General features: G+C 37.8%; 1 long non-coding RNA gene across 1 annotated transcript in view; it reads left to right on the plus strand.

Annotated features, from left to right (window-relative positions):
• LOC110394996 overlaps positions 1 to 14,628 on the plus strand; it is a 115,914-nt gene extending 101,286 nt beyond the window's left edge. Inside the window, exons 3-5 of the long non-coding RNA XR_002436089.1 lie at positions 4,388 to 4,567; positions 8,918 to 9,049; positions 11,797 to 14,628. This is a non-coding gene — a long non-coding RNA (uncharacterized LOC110394996). The remainder of the gene's footprint in view (positions 1 to 4,387; positions 4,568 to 8,917; positions 9,050 to 11,796) is intronic.

Here is a 19,407-nt window from a genome sequence, read left to right on the forward strand (position 1 = left end):
GAAAACTGTCTTCATGGAGCTGCCAAGTAAGCCATGCTTAGAGACTATGGCTCCCGAGTTAGCCTTTTGCAAACTTCACTCCAGCCTGCATTACTGAGCCTTTGATGTAACAGCAAGCCAGGTCCCTCTGAAAACTTCAGTAATTTTATCCATATCTACCAGTTATATGATAGGCATAGGTGAAAATGACAGTGGAAGAGTACACTGCACTCATGTGGAGCCCTGTGGGCTGTGGTATTGACATGCTTTTATCAGCAACCCAATCTGGTGAAGAGTTTCTGAAAGTCTATATTATGTGAAGGAATTAAGTTCTGCAGCGAATAGGCGCATGTTCTGTCTAAGTCTAAAAGAGGAAAAGGAAACAGAAATCTGAGTCATTTTTCTGCATAGCACATTTCCTCTCAGGCCTCCAAATCAACAGCTGGCGTAAAGAAAACCCAAGCATATTAATATATTGACATGACAGTTCCAGAAGGAAAAGGACATTTATTTGGAATTTGCCTAGCCCATGCTGCTTTGCAGAATGAAAAAGTGCAGAAGAGTTAGTTTTGTTAAACATTTTAACTGAAGACTGGAGCATATAGAATCACATTCTTACATAACAGTTCCTTCTAGAGTCAAGTTTATCAGAGCTGCATCATTACAGCCTCCCAGGCAGAAGTAACCAAGAGGGGCCTTTAATATGAGTTATGAATGGTCTGAATGAGGGAAGAGACTGGTCTTGAGCAGAACAACAACTCCTTTTGTGCTGACAGTAACCTGCATGAACTCGTGGAAATCTTATCCGTTTATTTATTTACTCTTTACCAATACCTATTACCATTACTTCTTTCTGAAAAACTTGAAGCATTGGGTCACTGTGTTGTCTAGAGGTCCCATCATTGTTGTATTCAATCTAGCTACACAGTGACAAGGAATCAAAGGTCTTTGTGTGCAGACTCAGGTGAAACATGTTCCTTGGAATTTTACAGAAGGTAGTGTACGAAGTGAAATCTTAGAAAGTAAGTAAACCAGTGCAAGGTCTGGGGAGTGATTCTGTTGTTTAGGGAACTGACACTGTAAAAAAAGCCCTCATTCCAAGGAACAGGAGGAGTAAGTGTAGTGCTAACTCATACCAGAAAAACACCTCATTTGAAATATACATATACACATATACATATACACATGTATGTACACATATAGCTATAGATTATATGAGATAGACAGCCTTTTATATTATTTGGCTATTTCCATTTTTTTTGAACAATTATTTCCTTAGGATGCTAGGATGATTCACAAGCCTTGACAAAGTGTCCGCTGTTCTACTTGCAACTGGCATTTTAATGTAGCTCTTTGAAGATGTATATGAATTCACAAATATAGGCATATAAATAATTATTAAGTGTCAATGCTGGAAATACATATAACAACATGATGTCTTCCTGGCATTCTGTGTCACTCAAAAAAAGTAAAAAAGTTTTTTTTCTCAATGAAAGTATCATTAAATGTACAGCTGTTGAATGTGACACTTAAAATAGTAGGGTTTTTTTTATTCTTTAAAATCAAAGAATTAAATCCCCATTCACCCGAAAGCTTTGTGAAAGGGCAGCAACGCATTGGGATTTCTAGTGCTAGATCAAAGCATTTTACTTTGAGTTTGGATGGTATAAATAATGTTTGCTTCCCATTGATTTCAAGCTCTAAATGCAAAACCCATACTAAGTCTAAAAGAGCTCTTGGTTGAAAAGCTCCTTATATCAAGCTGGAACCAATATAAACCTCAGGAAGCAAATCAATGAGAGCAGTTAAAAAGCATTTCCATTAAGAGGTAGTTGAGGTAGAGTCTCATTTATCTGTGTATTTGCAAAACTTGAGTTTATCTTGGTTATGATATGATAACCCAATGTAGTGCTTGAAGATTTCCCAGTGAGTTATCTGATGATCTGCTGCTGGAGTGTTGTTAGCACAGTGTTCTCCATTGCCCACTTCAGTGGAGCAATCAACATTTCCCCTGACTCCACTGACTCAGCACTTCAAATATTACTGCCCTGCTGACTACCTGGTGAATTTTTCATTCACCAGGAAGGTGTAGCCCTGACTACCTATGTAATACCTGAAGCAAAACACCATTTTATTTGCATTCTCCCATAAAATGGTCTACCTGAGGATTCTATTTCTTCCAGGAAAATTAGCTTCTAATTATTTCATAATTTGAACACTTGGCTGTGCCAAGGTAAAGGAGATCTTGAAGCAAAATTTGTGACTCATCTCTCTTTGCATCAGCAGTGCATGAACCTTCTTTTTTGTTTGACTGGATGGTCTTTGGATTAAGCAAATGCAGTAGAGCGGTGCCTTGTACTAACAGCTCAGTACCAGTAACTGAATCAATCTTCGTCTCATTGGAATAAAGAGCTGATTATTATCATGTCACTGGCCTCTCGGAAACTGCTCTTCTAGTGTTCAGTTATCAAGATGTTGTGGAAGAAATTAAAGGGAAGAGAGAACAGTTGACAAAAAGATAAATAATGCCTAGCCTCAATAGCTGAAGGTGCTGCAATTCTAGATAGAAAAGCTCAGTTCTGCTGGCAGTAGTTGAGCAGAGCTTATAAAATGCCATTTCCTACAGTGGTTGAATCAGATGGACATCTAAACAACACTTACGTCAGGTTCCTAATTTGCATCTTACTGCAGTAAAATGGTAACCAGTAACTTTTGTACACTTTGCAATAAACTCATGGTATCACAGTCCTGGATCAGCTTGCTATAAAATCTCATCTGAGCAGCAGCCTAGCACACGTTTTAAAATATTACCCATAAGCTAGAAGCTGCTTTATTAAGCTCTGAAACTTGTGACTGATTCAGGAAATTATTCAGCATTGAGCAATGATTCATGCAAATCCTCTTTTTGGCTGGGTAAAATTCTGGTTAATAATGTAATTACTCAAAATTCGGTGAGCCCACAGCCAGCACTGATTACCCCAGCCCTGCTAACACAGCAAAGGCTGTCAGCAGGAGGAACCTACTCACCCAGTTCTTGCAACCAGAATAGTTTTCCCACTGGCGGGCTGTTGTACACAAAAGAGCTGTCATAGAAGCAGCTGCCCCTTAGCACCAGCTGCATTTGACTTGGTAGACCATTGAACTGACAATTAGCTGTTTGCTGTAGCCCTGCCCTTCCTTCCCTGGAAGGAAGCACCATCAGAGAAAAGTCTGCCCTGAGAAGAGCAGAGTTGTGTAGGCTGGCACTTGCTTTGGCATGTCCCTGGAAATGACGAGTAGACTTGATTCTTGCTGTGCAAACATGTCAGTGACAGCATAAAATCTGAGTAAAATATTTATCTGCTAGATTCAGTATATGCTTGTCAGTATGAATTAAAAAAAAACTTGTAGAAACATATCTGAAAGGAGGAGACATTTTGCCTACTCCTCATTCACCTGGAATATGCTGTCCTTTCATATCTGTCACTAATTTTAAAAATATTTCCTCTCACATTTGTCAGTGAACTTTTGGACAAATCACATTCCCTCTCTTTTGTCATTGTGACGAGGTCAGAAACGATGCTTCCCAGAATGAATAAATTTGAGCATTTTATATTCTTGAACGTGGTAGCAGAGATGGAGATCACCTATGCTGGCATGTTTGGCAGTCCAGGTTTCAGCAGCGAACAAACTTTTCACTTGAGAAGCTACTCATGATAGGACCTAAGAAATGCTCAGTCCTAAAGAAACTGGTCAACAACTCACTTCAAGGGTTTCATGAGGCAGCAGAGAAGGAGGGCCCACACTCTGCTTAGTCTTCTACTCAGCCAGAGTCTATTTGAAGAGTTTACACACCATAATGAATATAAGTGAATATAAATATGAATATAAATTTACAGAACTTACAGGACATGAAAACTGAGAGATTCTTAACCATCTCTGTCAGCAGATGTCCTCAGGACAGGGCTGTGGCACAAGGCTTCCGAATGCAGCAAGACAAAACCCTAAGAGGGAGCTGGAGGAGAGATTTAGAAAAGCAGGTGTAGCTGTTTGTATAAGAACCAGGCACATGGCCTGCTTTTGTGACAAATATGGTTTTATCTATCTATTTATTCTGCAACTGCAGATAAAAATATTTATTTCTTTGTTAGGACAGAATATCACTAAAAGCATAATTTTGGCATAATATTTTTCCTTCCATGCAATTCAACGCATTCTAAGTTTTTTGAGCCTTGAATAAAATAAAAAGTAGCAAAACTCTACTAATGGTGTTAAATTTTAATTTTCAACATTACCAGTGTAATAGTTCAATTAAAGAATGCCGAATCACAATCACTGCCATTGATCTGTATCTCAGCTCCCTCTCAATTAGCGTTTCACAGCTGTCACTGCTTGGTACAAGCTAGAACTGTTCTCTTTCTCTCTCCAGGTGCTTGGCAGAGGTCTTTGTGTTCTCTCTCCACTGTTCTTCAGAAGGGTCTTGCAGCAAAGAAGGATCTGCAGTGCTGGAGATGCTGTTGGCACCCAGTTTTGTGATAAAGTGATGAGCAGGAAATGAGGAGCTTCACCAGATGCTGTGTGAGGAATCACCTATTTGCAGCCTGTGTTGGTGAGTGAGGTGATCTGAGGTGTTGAGCTATGCTCAGAGCAGACAGTGGTTTGGGGAAGGATTGGTTTTTACCCTGAATCAGCTCCATGGCTCAGCACAGAGCTACGCACACATTGTGTTTCTTTGGCAGGAATGGCGATACAGAAGCAGGCTGATGAGGTCTGTGCTGCCTAGCCTGCTACTGCAGCTTATGATGTTTGCCTTTCTGTCCAAATGCCACCATGCCAGTTATGCTATGCAGATGTCAATATGTGTTAAGATATCACGTTGGAGAGGCTTCAAAGATTACCACTGAGCCAATCCTATACAAACACCTAAAATCTCACTATAAGTTTTCAAGCTGAAAGGAAAAGTTAGGATGCTCTGAGTACAGTACGCTTTGGATAAAAATCTAAAGGCCAAAAAAGTCAAAGATTAGAAACTCTCAAATTATCTTCCAAGTAGCACTTCCCATGCTACATTTGCTATGCTTTATTGGCTGAGAGTAGTTTTATATTAGAACATTCATACAGCATTGTTTCCTACCTCAAAAATGGCAACTGGAAGTAGGGAAAAGAGCTGAAGCAGCCATGGTTAAGCAACTGTAGCTTCTTCAGGACAGGGTATTTTCTTTGCAGCTGACACACATGATTAAATTTGGAAGTAAATTTAGGTCAATATTTGCTATGGTGTTTTGGAGTCGGGTGTTAGGTAAATGTCTATTATAAATATGCATTAAAAAAAAAAGAAAAGAAACCAAAGTGCAGGTGCTACAGTTATAGCATGAATCGGACAGGCAGGCCAAAGTACAAATTGTAGCACAAATGAACAAAGCTTTCAAAATATATAGCAGATTTAAGTGCTCTCTTAAAACAACATAGATTAGAAGTGACGTTAGCAAACTCAAACCCCTCATGTCGCTAACTTTGAAAATCAGATCGTCTGTCAAGCTGGATCCAAAATTCACATGCCATCTTTAAAATTCCGTTTCTTGTTGTGTAAGTTGAAAAAAAATGCTTATATTCTCACAGAATGTTGAGAAAATAATTGATTAGTATTGTGATGCCTTGAGATCCTCATATCTGCAGAAAACAGAGAGGAAGAAAATTTCAGCTTCACTAAGTGGCAGGTTTGATGTCTTGTAAGACCCAACTTAAAAAACGTCAATGATAATTAATAACAAAGGTAATTATTATTTTTCTTGCAAAATAATAATAAAAAAATCATAAGTTGGAATTGTGAATAGCATTGAAAAGTCAGAGCTGTTTCTGAAAAACAGGCAGATATGCTCTCATCAGTATAATTAAACCAAAATCAAACACTTTCTCACTTAGAGTCTTCAACTTTTATTTTGTTGACGTCTTGTTTGTTTTTCTCAGAGGAATTCAGAGACAAAGTACACCAGTATAAAATTGCATTTTGGAAATTTCACAACACGTCTCTATCTTGAAATAATATTTTTGCAATAAATGGTGTTTTTTTTTGTGTTGGAAACTTTGTAAATGTAAAAGAAAGATTCCACCTCTTATCTGTAAATTTCCCCTTTCCAACCCCCCACTCCAAAAAAAAAAAACCCAAAAAAACCAACAAAACAAAAGCAGGAAAAGAAAAATAAGAGAAAATGAACGCCTAGAAAAATAAAATTAAAAGAAAAATAAGACTTAATAAAAGTTCTCACTGTGCTCTGAGTCAGAATAGCTCAGTTTACCTAGCTGGAATTATGCTCGTCTTACAGAAAGGAAAAAAAAACTGGCCTCTTTGCCATTGTTTTGAATAGACTGTGAAATGACCATTTTTCAGTTTAAGCTCCTCATCTTAATATATTAAATCTAGAATTTTTTTTCTATCCACTATGATGTCATTCACTAGAGAGTAATGAGGGAGACACAGATGTCAGGATGTTGCACTCACTTGTGTTTTGAGTTCATTCAGCAAGGCCTGATGTTCTCTCCAAGGCTTTCCTGCCTTCTTGGCTAGCTCTACATCACATTTGAAGCCCAGACTTCGTTTAGCACAGACCTTGACCCTCAGCTAGAGGAGTGGACATGCCGTGCCCAGTTCTGATGCCTACTTGTTTTGTTTCTATTGCTGTCACAATATTATAACAGCAGAAATCTCCCTTCAAGTGTAGATGCCAGTATCTGAGCTTTAAGTTTTTGGCAAGTAGTAACATGGTCTGTGCTTCTGGCTGCGTGGTCGAACATCATGAGGCTGCTGGCTGATCAAAGAAGCTGCTCAGCTGCTGGTTGGTAGCCAGGGGGAAGCTGGTTGTGCTCAGAACTGCCAGTTCTTGTAGGCTAGTCCATAGTCAGTGAAGCATAGTCACAACCTGGGATTGATACCTGGAAAATATAACAGGTCTTGGCTACCAGAAGTATAAAGAACAGATGGGATCAATATACCTTTTATAGGCTTAAACAGATAGCTTAATAGTCAGATTTCTCAATTAAAAGTGGCTTGATAGTTAATTCTTAACAAAGATTCATATTAATTTTGATACTAGGCCTATATCTTAGGCAGGCTCCTGACTGTTGATTTCAGACAGCTTCTGTTTATGACCCAGCCTGCTGCTCAGCCCAGGGCTATAGCATAGCAGAGAGAGTGTGGACTTTCTCCTGCAGTTACATGCATGCATATGCTATGAAAACTGGTGGCAGTTGCTCATGAGTATCAGCAGACATAGTTTGGGTTGATGCATCCAACCGTGCTGCCAAAAGCAGAGCTGAAACAATGAGTTGAAATCTCCTCAGTTCAGCACACAACAGATTGATGCGAATATAGCAACCTTTCCCAACAGCTGGTGTTTTATGCACTCATGCTTTGTGCCTCTTGTTATTTGCTATAGCCTCCAATGTGACAAGATGTTAGCAGAGCTGATTTTAAGGTCACACAGGAACTTGCAGTCACAGAGAGCTTGCCTTGCCCTTTATAAATAAATAATGTGCAACTTACAGTGTTCAAAAACCTGGCCATTCCGCCTCATTCCAAACAATGTTCTATTGCTGACTGAGGACTTGAGATTCCGCATCCACTCTGCTGTCTTGTCATCCGGACTGCAGAGGTTTACACCATTGTCCATTTGGTTGAAGTCTCCCAGTCTGTTTTCCAGTTTCTGCTTTATTTCTTATTTTAAAATTGATAAATTAATCTCATCACATCTGACCTGAAAACTTTCTGGAAGCTGTCTGTGCAGCCGAGTCCCATAGTAGCTTTATAACCCCAATCCTTACTTGGTTGGTCTCCACAGACAACTTGTTTTTATAAAGTGAGGCCATACTTAGCTCCAAATGCATACTTAACTCCAAATTAGAGTATCTTCTATGGCTAGAACAAATGTGGGGGAGGAGAAGAAAAGAAGGAAATCATGGTTTTCTCCCACTCTCTCTCTTCTGAACTTCTCACCAAAACTGACTGTAAAAGCAATGCTTTTTTTCACTTGTATTTGCTACAGGCTAGGGTTTCTGATCTATAAGGAGTGCTTGGCTGAGGCTGTTGGAACGCAGAGCAGTAGGTATGGTTTATTTTTAGAAAAGGAAGAAATCCAGACTAAGGAGATAGGTGATAGTGAGGTTATCCTTCAAGATCCAAACAAAAATGACTGGAAGAAAAGGAGACCTGTTATCATCTGAAGAGAAAAGCCTATTCTATGTAGTCTGTAAGACTCTGAATTTCTCTTTGAAGGGCCCCAAAGACTGGCAAGTGGCTGAAATTGACAGAATTGTTTGCATGTTGTGCTATCTGCTCTGCAATTACTGGCATTTCTGAAGAAATGGCCTTCCTTCTGGGGTTTTGTACAGTTTATTGTGGTCTGTACCACATCATTTCTCTCAAGAATGGAAAAAAATATTAAAAAGAGAAAAGGAAAAACACCTGTGCATTTAGATTACATTTAGCAACCACCAAGCAACATAAAGGCCTACTTACACGTACATAACAGAATCAAAGAATGAAAACTCACATTGATTTATCTTCAAATTACCAATTATTTTAAGGCTATGCAAAATTGCATATGCTTCTACTAGTTTTTTTCCCCTTCAAGGCAGTTCAAATACAGCTCACTGTTGTATAGCCCATCATCACTGCTATGAAACATTCCTCCCACAAACCACTTCCTGCACAGTCTATAATGCCAGCATATGAGAACATAAAAGTATAGATAAAAGGAAGTATGAGGGCACAACAAGCTGTTTGGGGACAAGGTTTCTAAGGCATAGTTCCTCAGCTCTTTAGCATTTTTCTTTCTTTATGCCTAATTCAAAAGGTGTGGAAAAGATGTATTCCTGTATTTACACAAATGGGATGCTCTGGCTGAGGTTCTAGAACATAAAACATTATTTTATGTTTTATATTTTAAAACTCTTATCTTTGCAGTGCTACAGTCAGAGTCAATGGATGAAAAATTCTGAGCAAAATTTCCTAAATGCGTTACTGTGTTCGGGACAGATGACGTGACGCAATCAGAAGAGGCCAGTTCTTCTCCAGTGCCCTATCTGAAATTTTCAGGTACAGAACAGATAGACTGAAGATTGAATAGAATTTGAATTAGAATAAGCCAGCTTTTTGACCATAGACATAAGCTGTACTTATAGGAAGATGCAATCTTGTTCTGCAGTGAGATGAATGGGGGACAGAGGGCTGTTTAACAGTTCCTGTTAAAACTTGGACTTATTTTCCTAGTATACACTTGATACCACAAACTATTCAACAACTGCAGAGTCGACAAGAAAGTGCTATGAGAATTTTAGTTCAAGCATGTTAACTTTTGTAGCCTTGATGTGGTGATACGTTGTAGAATCATAGAATCACTAAGGTTCGAAGAGACCTCTAGGATCTAATCCAACCATCCGCCTATCATCAGTGTTACCCACTAAACCGTGTCCCTTTGTACTTCTTTATCATAATTATTATTTTTAAACAAGATTTCCACAGATTTTTTCAATTTCTATCCCTTACAGAGCTCTCTAATTATGCTTTAGGTGCATTGGGTATCATTGCAGTCAAATTGCTTGGTATACCTAATACCAGAACATTGCACTAATATCTCAGTGATTGAACAACAGGAAATACATGTTATGTCACTTATTGAGATCATTAGGGATGCTTTATGTACTGCCGTGGCTTTTAAAGTGAAATAATTCTTCTCAAGTTGTACATTAGGAGCAGGACTTTGAGATGAAACGTCAGTCAAAGAAAAGCCTAAATGTGTAGCACCCTGAGTTCCGCAGCTAGCTAGTGGAAGCAATAGGAAATGGGAGGGATAGAAACAAATCTTGAAGAGAAATTTGCAGTAGACAGCATTCTGCCAGCAAGGGAGAGGGCAGATGACATAGATGGCATTTAAAGCATCTTTTTTTTTTTTTTTTTTTTTTTACTACTTCTTATCTGAGAGAGGATGTAGCTTGAATAGAAGGAAGCATATACACTTTTCAAAGCTTTTGAAAAATTAGTGAGAGGAATGCTTATCCTGTAACAGAGATAGCGGCAGTCCTTTCCCAATCTTGCTGGCTAGTCAGAGAATTCATCTCAGTGCTGACAACAGCAGAGCAGGGAGGTGAACATGAGCCAATTGCTCCAATCAGTGTTCTCTCCCCAGTCTATATGAATTACTAATAAAACTTGAAATGCCTTCAAGAATAGTATAGCCAAGAGCCTAGTGTCAAGTTGAAGCTTGTTTACTTTCATAAAAAGAGCTGATTTAGAAGAAATGGCATTTTCCAGCAAGAACTCACTTTACAGAAGACCTCTCAGCCAGCTTTATTTTAAACACAATACAGTCTGTGAAAAGGAACAAGATCTGTTAAGATCTTAACAGAAGAACATCTGTTTCCAAGTTCAGCTTCAGTGGGTCTAGTTCCACTGGTATCAGTACATTTCAGATTATATCTATGAAACAGAGCACTTAGAACCTGTAAAAAAACATAGAAGGAAAACCTTTGGATTTCCTTGGCTCTTATATCGATGTTTCCCTTAAGCACATTTCTTTATATTTGTCCCTTGTTTTCTTTGTTCTTTGTTTTCCTTCCTACTTTGTGTCTATTATCTGTATCTACCAAATAATTCTATTTTTTTTAATGAGGGCTTTCTGTTACTCCATTTATGCAGCACTACTTACTTCAGTAACAGATGTCATCATTTGCAACAAATAATACAGTATATGTATTTGTTATATATATTCTTTGACAACACTTTATCTGGGTAGATACTGCAAGGGTGGGATGTGAATATATAAATTTGCTTCTTTCTGGCCTCAACCAGTAGTTGGCCATTAGATGTTCTGTTCACTGCCAATGCTGTACCTTCATTTCCTTCTTCATTGTCTAAGTCTTGTTACCTATCACCACAGTGAATACTGCTGACATTCAGATTAAAATCTGACAGAAACAAGCAAAGACATGCTGTTAATTTTATCTATGTGAGGAAAAGTGAAAGGGAGAATCAAGTCACAACCAGAAATGAGGACCCCACCAAAGACTGAACCCACACAGCTGGTCTGAACTTGATCATGCTCAGAGATCAAAAGAGATGAAGAAGATGGCTGTTGGCATAAGCATAGGTTCAAGGGAGAAGAGGCAGCACTGGGTTGGAGCAATGTATGTGAAGACAGGTAATAGTATGTGTTCAGAAACAAGCTAGATACTTCTCAGTTGCCAGGTATAACTTAACTTCTCCCTGCAAGGCAGATTCTATTTCAGCTAAACCAGAAAACCTCTTCTGTGATTTTAACAGAATGCAAAATGTCATAAAAAGATGTCAGCTGAACTACTTCTGCAGAGTTGGGGAACATGTACAGAAGTAAAGTCAGATAGTTTCTTTTTTATTATGTAGTCTTCTTCTGTCAGTTTTGCTTGTGAATTTCGGCCCCAGAAGTGTCAAATCCTAACCTGAACTATAACCATATAATTCTCATGAAATCGTTAGTAACAGCCTAAATTTAGAACCTGGTTCATTTTGTTAGGAAAGTAGTTTCCAGATTTATGGTTTACATGTTTTTCTTAATTAAATGTTGTCCTTACAGAGGCCTTAGATGTGTGGCTTGCGCTGCACTTCATAGATGAGGAGTAATACAGGAATGACATCTGTTCCGTTGCCTTTAAAAATGTAAAAAGGATGTCAAGACATTGTAAGATACTTCTTAAGTCAATTATAAAACATAAGCTTAGCACGTTTGGACTTGCATGCTTTGTATTGTAAATCTTGGTAATGTGCTAAAAACGAGTGGGAAGCTTCCTTCCACCTACTTGTCTTTACAGTTCTCCAAGGATAAGGGGGTGTTGACGCACCTAAGCTGCATGGAACAGGTGAGATTTCTTATTACAGATCTTGCAGGAAGAATGTTGGAAATTTGGGGCTTTTCTCTGCCCATATAGTTGCTTAGGACCTTCAGATACTAATCTGAGCAATGTGTTTCATTTAGTTTTAGATAAGAAACGATGCATGTTGAAAACATATGGAAAATGAATGCTCCTTTTTCCCGTGTTCTGTGTTTGGCCCTAATGGTACAAAAATACACAAGTAGTGTCTTCTCTCCTTCACATCCATATGGAGAGATTGGTCACTCTATGGGTCTTAAAGCTTACTTAGCATCAAAGGATGCAAGCCCTGGGACACTGTGAGTGCCTCAAGCTGAAAGCCATCTCCTTTTTCTCTCCTCACTGGCTATCATGGCAATTTCCAAGCTCTACAGGCACTCCCTGGGGGACTAAATAGAGTTTGTTCTTCCTCTTTCTGCTTTGTCAGTTGAAGAGATGAAACAGAACTGAGCTGTAATTCCCAGCTCTCTGCGGAGTACTTGATGTATTAAAGATGGAAAATCTGTTTTGTGAAAGGCCATGGGATATCAGTGTTTCTATTTGGTTCCACTTGGAACAAATGCTCCAAAATCTGAAATTCCTCATGTGGTGGGGGCAGGGGAAGCCAAACAAATAAAAGATAGTTTCCATTACAATGTATAATATGAGTAATTACCTTTACCTCCTGCTTAGGAGAAAAAGGCATTTTATGTCAAACATTTCATTCTTTAACTAAAACGCACTCATTTTGAGATTTGTCAGGGCCATTTCTGTTTCAGTGAAAGAAATTATGGTTGGAGTAGTCATGATTACAGGAAGCATTTGTGTTCTGATGCCAAACAGTTCCATCAAAGCCTTCTCAATGAGTACTCGTTATATGACTTGGTAGTATTACTTCTGCCCTAGGCTAGAGCAAATGGGTTGTGGCTCAGCCTAATGCAGCAATGAAGGTACAAAACCCTGATAAGGCTCTTTCAGAGTCATTACAGCAGCATGCACTGGGTGGGGCACGGGAAAGAGAATATACCCTCTGCTCTTCACTCAAATGACAAGGGCCTTCCCATCAGGAGAAAGAGACTCAGACTCGGCTCTGCTCTGCTCTCTTTGAAGTGTTATAATTAGAGCTGATCTGCTATGAGAAGATAAGTGTTCTAAATCTAGTTTAAATTGTATTAGCTTGCTCCCCGTGGAAACTAGAAAGACATTTTGTGATATAATATTAAAAATCTTTCTTGGGTCTTCTCTGGGAGTGATACCAACCATTACTCAAAGGCTCTCACCAGTCCAAATCAACTCTTTTTACTCTTTGTAATCCATTTATTCTAGAGCTAAAATAAAACATGAAAAATGCTTATTTCTTAGGATGAACTGGAATAGCTCCTAGGACTTAATTGGTGATAATTTATGCTGCAAATGCCTGCTTGAAACAGTGTTTATAAATATCTCACTTCATGGAAAAAAATTATGAGTGGTGATAGAAATCTGTCTGGCAGAAAATAACATGTTATCTGCCAGAAGGAACAGATTTGCAGTTGAATGCATTGTGGGTCCAGCTGTGTTAAAAAGCCATATATTAAGGATAATTAAAATATTATAAATCACCACTCAGAATGGTTTACTCCAGAGGTAGTCTTCTGAGTCAATTGCTACTGAAACTTAGGAGGGAACTACAAGTCCAAAATTAGAGGTTGAAATCAGGGAAAAGAACTCAAATGATTACTTCTGGGAAGAATTATTTTCTTTAAACTTATTTCTTAAAAGCACTGATTCTCTCCACTAATGAAAGGATAAAGTCAATGCCTGAGGGTGAATAATGTCATCAAAAGAACACTTTCAGCCAATTCATAAGCAGTTTAACACAACTTTAGTGGAAAACTTTGTCTTCCTACACATTCAAAACTTCTCCTCAAAGTTTACTTGCCTATACTAAGGCCAGTGTAGTGCTATTGATTTCTTCTAAGAATCAAGCCCCATTAGTAATTTAATTTCATTCTAATTCATTTACTTTTATACGTACACATATGTACACTTCTGTATTTACCAATAAAAGGGAGGTTAGCGCTAAATGAAACATATTCTCAAAGTCATAGTTAACAAGACCTAACTATAACTGAATACTCAAAGGGAAAGAAAAAATATCTCATGGCAAGAAACACTTTTGCAGGACACTTGATATGCAACATTATGCACTATAAACTACAGTCAGGAAGAAAAAAATCAGCTTGATGACATACACTGCATCTGGGTCATGGGCAGCTTGACAGTGTTTTTGCCTTGAGCTATGGCTGTGTCAGCTTTAATGTGACATTTAACATATTTAACCATGAACATATGACACATCTTTAGAAATCTTTATTGTATAAATAGCCTATTTTTACATGCATAATTGCCAACAACAGTAAATAAAATTCAGCGTGAAGTGACATTTTGTAAGACCTTATCAGCTTTGTCCTGTGGCATTAGTCTAGCATATGTTATAGAACATGAGACATATCCTGGATTGTTTTTCTTTAAATCCTGCACATCGACATTATATTTTAGACTCAGTGCTATTAGTAACAAGAAATGTGAACTTTATATGGATCTGAGCTGTCTGTTCGTATTTGCAAGGCCTTTGGACAACAGTGTAAAATCTGTGTGACAGACTGTTGTATTTTATGACAGGAACCAGGGCAGCTTACCTTGGAAGGCATCAGAAACTTCATGCAATGTCGTTGCATAGTGCATAGCAGTACCTAGGTAATGCATCCAGTGATGCTTAAACCTCTGATGCTCTAGAATAAACAGCTTGACATAAGGTACTTTTAAAGTTGATTAATTCATACCATTTAGAGTAGTCTCAACCAGATTCTCTGAAGAGAATGGAACAATGTTTCTTTAGTTTATGACATTGATCCTAAATTTAGAGCAAGACAGATCTTCCAAGGTACCAAGCTTCACAATGTTTTGATAAAAGGTGTAATTGCTATGTATTTTGTTTCGATGTCTCGTATTCCTGTTTATCATCAGTCTTCCTTGTTTGTTCAGGATATGCTCCTATATAAAAAAAAAATCAGGGCTTAGCAAAGGAAGAATTTCGTGCTAAGCTGAGCTGTTTAGTTTTTGGAATGACAAAAGTTTATGCCAGGAAAGGATTTAGTGATGGAGATTCAGGAATCTACATCTTCTTAGTCAAAAACATCCATGGTCATATATGTTGAATACAATGAAGGTATTTGGGTGCAATGTCTGTGTATACCTCAACATGGGGAATTCAGTGAACATGTATGACAGAGCTGTTGCAATGTGCACCAGTCTTCAATGCAGACAACATCATAGATAAATGGACAGCAATACCAGCAATAAAAAAAAGAAAAAATCAGTCTTTCCATCCTTTTGCCTATGTTGTTCTCTGCACTAAAAATAGAATACTACTGCACACTCTTTATTAGCTCAAAATTTAAAAATCTTGCCTGTACCTATGAAGAGCAGAATGGTGCACACTACAATAACAGTAGCAGGTGATAAAGTGCTAACATACCCACACTATCAAGATTTTCTGTGTTTTGCTTTGTGTGATTTGGAGCTTCTTCACCTTGCTATAAATTCACTGTTTGAAATATCTTAAACACACATGAGTTCATACAGAATTCTTTTTGTGATATCCTGCCAAAAATGCATCTGTTTTTACAGAAATTTATTTTTTCTTTTAGTCACAAGAAGCTTTGTAGCATTTCTTCCCCATGCAAGTTAGAGGAACTTAGCCTCAACAACTAGCTGATAATCATTTTGTTCCCAAACTAGTTTGCTTTTGCTATTCTTCCTGTTCAGATTGACCATGCCTCCCAAGCCCAGCTTCACAAAGACAGCAGAAGTTATGTTAATTACTTATTCACATTTTTTAAATGAATATCTGCAGTCTACTTTCTCCTCAGACTTGTTTCTAGAGATCTTTGGAAGAAACTTCATGTTTCTAAAAATAATTTCTCACTTGACCACGTGATGAGCTTTTTGAAAAAGCAAAGCTAAAATGCTGCAACAATGCTGTGGGAGAGCAAGTTAGATGATCATAATGGTACATTGTGAGCTGGTAAGAAGAATTTTTTAGGAGAATAAAGAGAGAAAACAATTCCATTAAGTAACCATATTTCCTTAGCTACTCTTAAGCTAGATGACCAGTTAGCTGTGGTACATTTCAACACTGCAATTATGTCAGTACTCTATAAATACTTTTACTCAAAAAGTACCTGGTACATTTTACACTACTGAAGTGATTGTTCTCTGAAGTTTGATCTACCTTTTTGAACCACTGATGAAGTGTATAGTTAAGTTTTGAATAATATAAAAACAGAAGCTTTTCAGCCACAACTATTTGCTAAAATTGGTCTTAACTAGAAAGAACTGAGATTTCTTATGTGGTGCCTGTAAAATGTTTGTGTTAAGAAAAACAAGTATGGAAAATGAGACTATCTGGTCTAACTCAACCAAAACAGAGCAGACTTTATTCTTTTTCAGAAGAATTTATGAGTTTCCAAAGAATCTAAAAATAAGTTTTACTAAATGATTTTTTTTTTGTTTCATGATATATGTGACTCATGAATCTGATACATGTCTGAATAGTACTTATATGCTGGGAGCAGTTTTTTTTCCAGGATAACTAATAAAAGTAGTCTCACATACTACAGTAGCAAAATATATGCTATAAATTACTTCTGTTTTCTTCATTGGGATTTCTTGGACTTTTTGGTGAAAGATTTCTGTGGTCCTCTGGAAAGTTTTGGCTCACATGATAAAATTATGAACTGTTTCAATGTGTTGAGAGATGCCATGTGTTGATTAAGGCTTTAGAAAATATCTGCTAAAGCAAGAGCCCCAGTCATGCTGGGAATTTAAATGTGGGGATGAGCAGTACTAACTGAATCTGAGCAACATGATTCCCCTGTGTATATGCATACATTAAAAAAAAAAAAAATACATGGAGAGTTGAAAATCTATGACCAGATCAAAAGGTCATAACTGCCAAAGTGAGACATTTTCAAAAAGCATAAAAACAGCTTAGACCTTCCAGAAGAAGAAAAACCGGTGAACTAAAAGGGGGAACAGACGGATATGCTTAGATAATAGGGAAGATTTATTTAGCTGCTGGATCTACAGTCAAAGGAAATCTATGTAGAACAGAAAGGAAAAAAGAGGCATAAGGAGGCAAATTCATGCACTCCTTGATTAGGCAGGGAGACCCTGGGAGCACAGTGCATGCTTGGGAGCATGGTTAACCTACAGGATGAACTAATAAGTGAGGGCTGGGATGGGTGGCTCCTGGAGAAGCCCTTCTTACAGCTGACACTGTGGCTGCCTGTGGGCTCGCAGAGAATCATAACCTAGCATAGCAGGACACGTTTCAAAGCTGCTATATGGGGAAAGGAAAATTTGGCTCCCTTGTCTTCCCATCCCTACCATGCTGAGCTTCAGTTCCCCAGGTTTACAGTGAGGGTAATGATGTTTGCTTAACAATATAAACAAAAGGATGGAAATTGTACTTCCTGAGTGTTGCCATTACAGTGTGTGCTTGCCTGTGAGTTAGCATTCGGTTTTGGATTGTAGAAAACATTTTTTTGTCTTAGCTTACAAGAACATTTGAGGGTTTTATTATGCACCCTTAATTTCTTAATTCTTAATTTATAAGAGGGATTGAGCATATACTTGTAACTCTCATCTACACTTCAATTCTTGTCAGCTATGTTACCTGTTTTGCTTTGTCCAGCTATTTTTTAATTTTGACATTTTTGCATCTGTAACTATACATTCAAGAAAGAGAGAAACAATAAGAAGCAATAAGGTCATTTGCTTTTTAGAGTTAACTTTATTACATCATTTCTGCTTGTTGTATACCTCTTCCCATGACTGTATTAATCCATTTAATACTGTTGATCTTATCAAGCTAAAACAAATTAACATAAACAGTTGAACAACAGAGTTCAACTGTGGGATTAATTTAATGTAAATTTCAGTTTTATTTGCAATTACTTGGTATTTTGTCACCCCGTGTGTAGCTGTAGGTTGTTGTATTTCAGTTTGGAAACTTTTGCATATAAATGGCTGCTTAACATCTCAGTCTTTTAGATGAGGACTTCTCAGTTTGTCTGCTTGTTCTAGCTACTAACTGAGTAAGGTTATTAGTTCTTTTTTCAATAATAGGTTTTCTCACCATTGAATAATAAGAGCTACCAGAAAAATAATATTTTTTACCTTAAGTCCTTTTTGACAAAAATTTAATGTTTTCAATAAAACCTGATGGAAATAGTTTTTATGGTCTTAATGGAAATATTCTCAAGGGAAAGCAGTATCTCAACCAGTTTTAATAATGAAACAGTTTTGTCAGCATAGAAACTTGAACCTGGAGGTAAGTGTGGTTGATAGTTTTTACTTTAAGCAGTTGGAGCTATTAGTGTGTACGAAGTGTATATCAGCATATTTTGTTGTTCCCTTGCATAGTAATTTTTGTCAGTGATAATTATGTTTTGTTACAACATGTTCATAACTTCTTATTTTTATTGATGGGCATTGCGGAGAATACTCCCACGAGGTCAGTTTCTGGTTAAAAAGACAAACAAAATATCTTTCAACATACCTACCACACATTAGTCATTGAACTGTATAAAACTTTGTATAAGCCCACACTCTGCCAGTAATAAAGAATGAGGAAATTAAAGGGATTTGAAAAAAATTCCCAAACCTTAGTATAAGAAAACATTCACATCTTAGTTTGATTCCTATAATCTCCCTGCTTCTTTCTTCTTTGCTGAAAATCACACTGCAAAAATTTTTGTACTCTCCAGCTGCTCTGTCCCCACATCAGACTGCCTCTGAGGACTGTCTCATTGACTTGCTGGCTTTCACCACACTTGGCTCCTTTCTCTACTTGTTTGGCTTTAAGAATCCAGTTGCCTTGGTTGTCTACTCTTCTGTCTTTTTCTACAGTAATAATAATAATATTGTAACATGTCAAGGATAAACCAGAACAAACTAATTAACAAGTCAGCATTAACAAATTGCCCCAGGCTGGTTGCAGACAAGCCCTTCAGTTTGCCTGAATGCTGCAGTGCTGAAAAGGGCACTGAGGTTCCCCCAAAGCCCCTCCAAAGCTTCCGTTGTCTCAGTGCCACTGGCTCAAACCTCCCAGACTGAGCCACTGACGAGGTGCTGCTGGTCTCTGCCATTGGACAGCCCATAGGCCCCTGACAGCAGTACTTACCCTTCACTGCTGACATATGGAAACATCCCACAAGAGGTAATTCCTTGAAGGAAAGGTTTTAAAATAATTTTAAATCAAGATCAATTCAATACAAACAGAGAGTCTTATTTAGATTGTCACAATCACCCTGATTATGCCTATCCTGGGATGTTATTTGGGCTGCTGTGCTTCTCAGTTTAACCTAGTATCTGTGGAAATAATGGAGAAATTAGACAACAGTCATTATTCAAAGAAGTAAACACGTATAAAAACACAGAGATGGCTTTTTATGCCTAGAGCTGTAGATTTGTGGGATGCCTTAAAGGTTTAAAATAAAGCTGGACTGGTGTTATTTTTTCTAC

The sequence above is a fragment of the Numida meleagris genome, chromosome 2 (genome assembly GCF_002078875.1).
Source record: "Numida meleagris isolate 19003 breed g44 Domestic line chromosome 2, NumMel1.0, whole genome shotgun sequence".
Classification (NCBI taxonomy): domain Eukaryota; kingdom Metazoa; phylum Chordata; class Aves; order Galliformes; family Numididae; genus Numida; species Numida meleagris.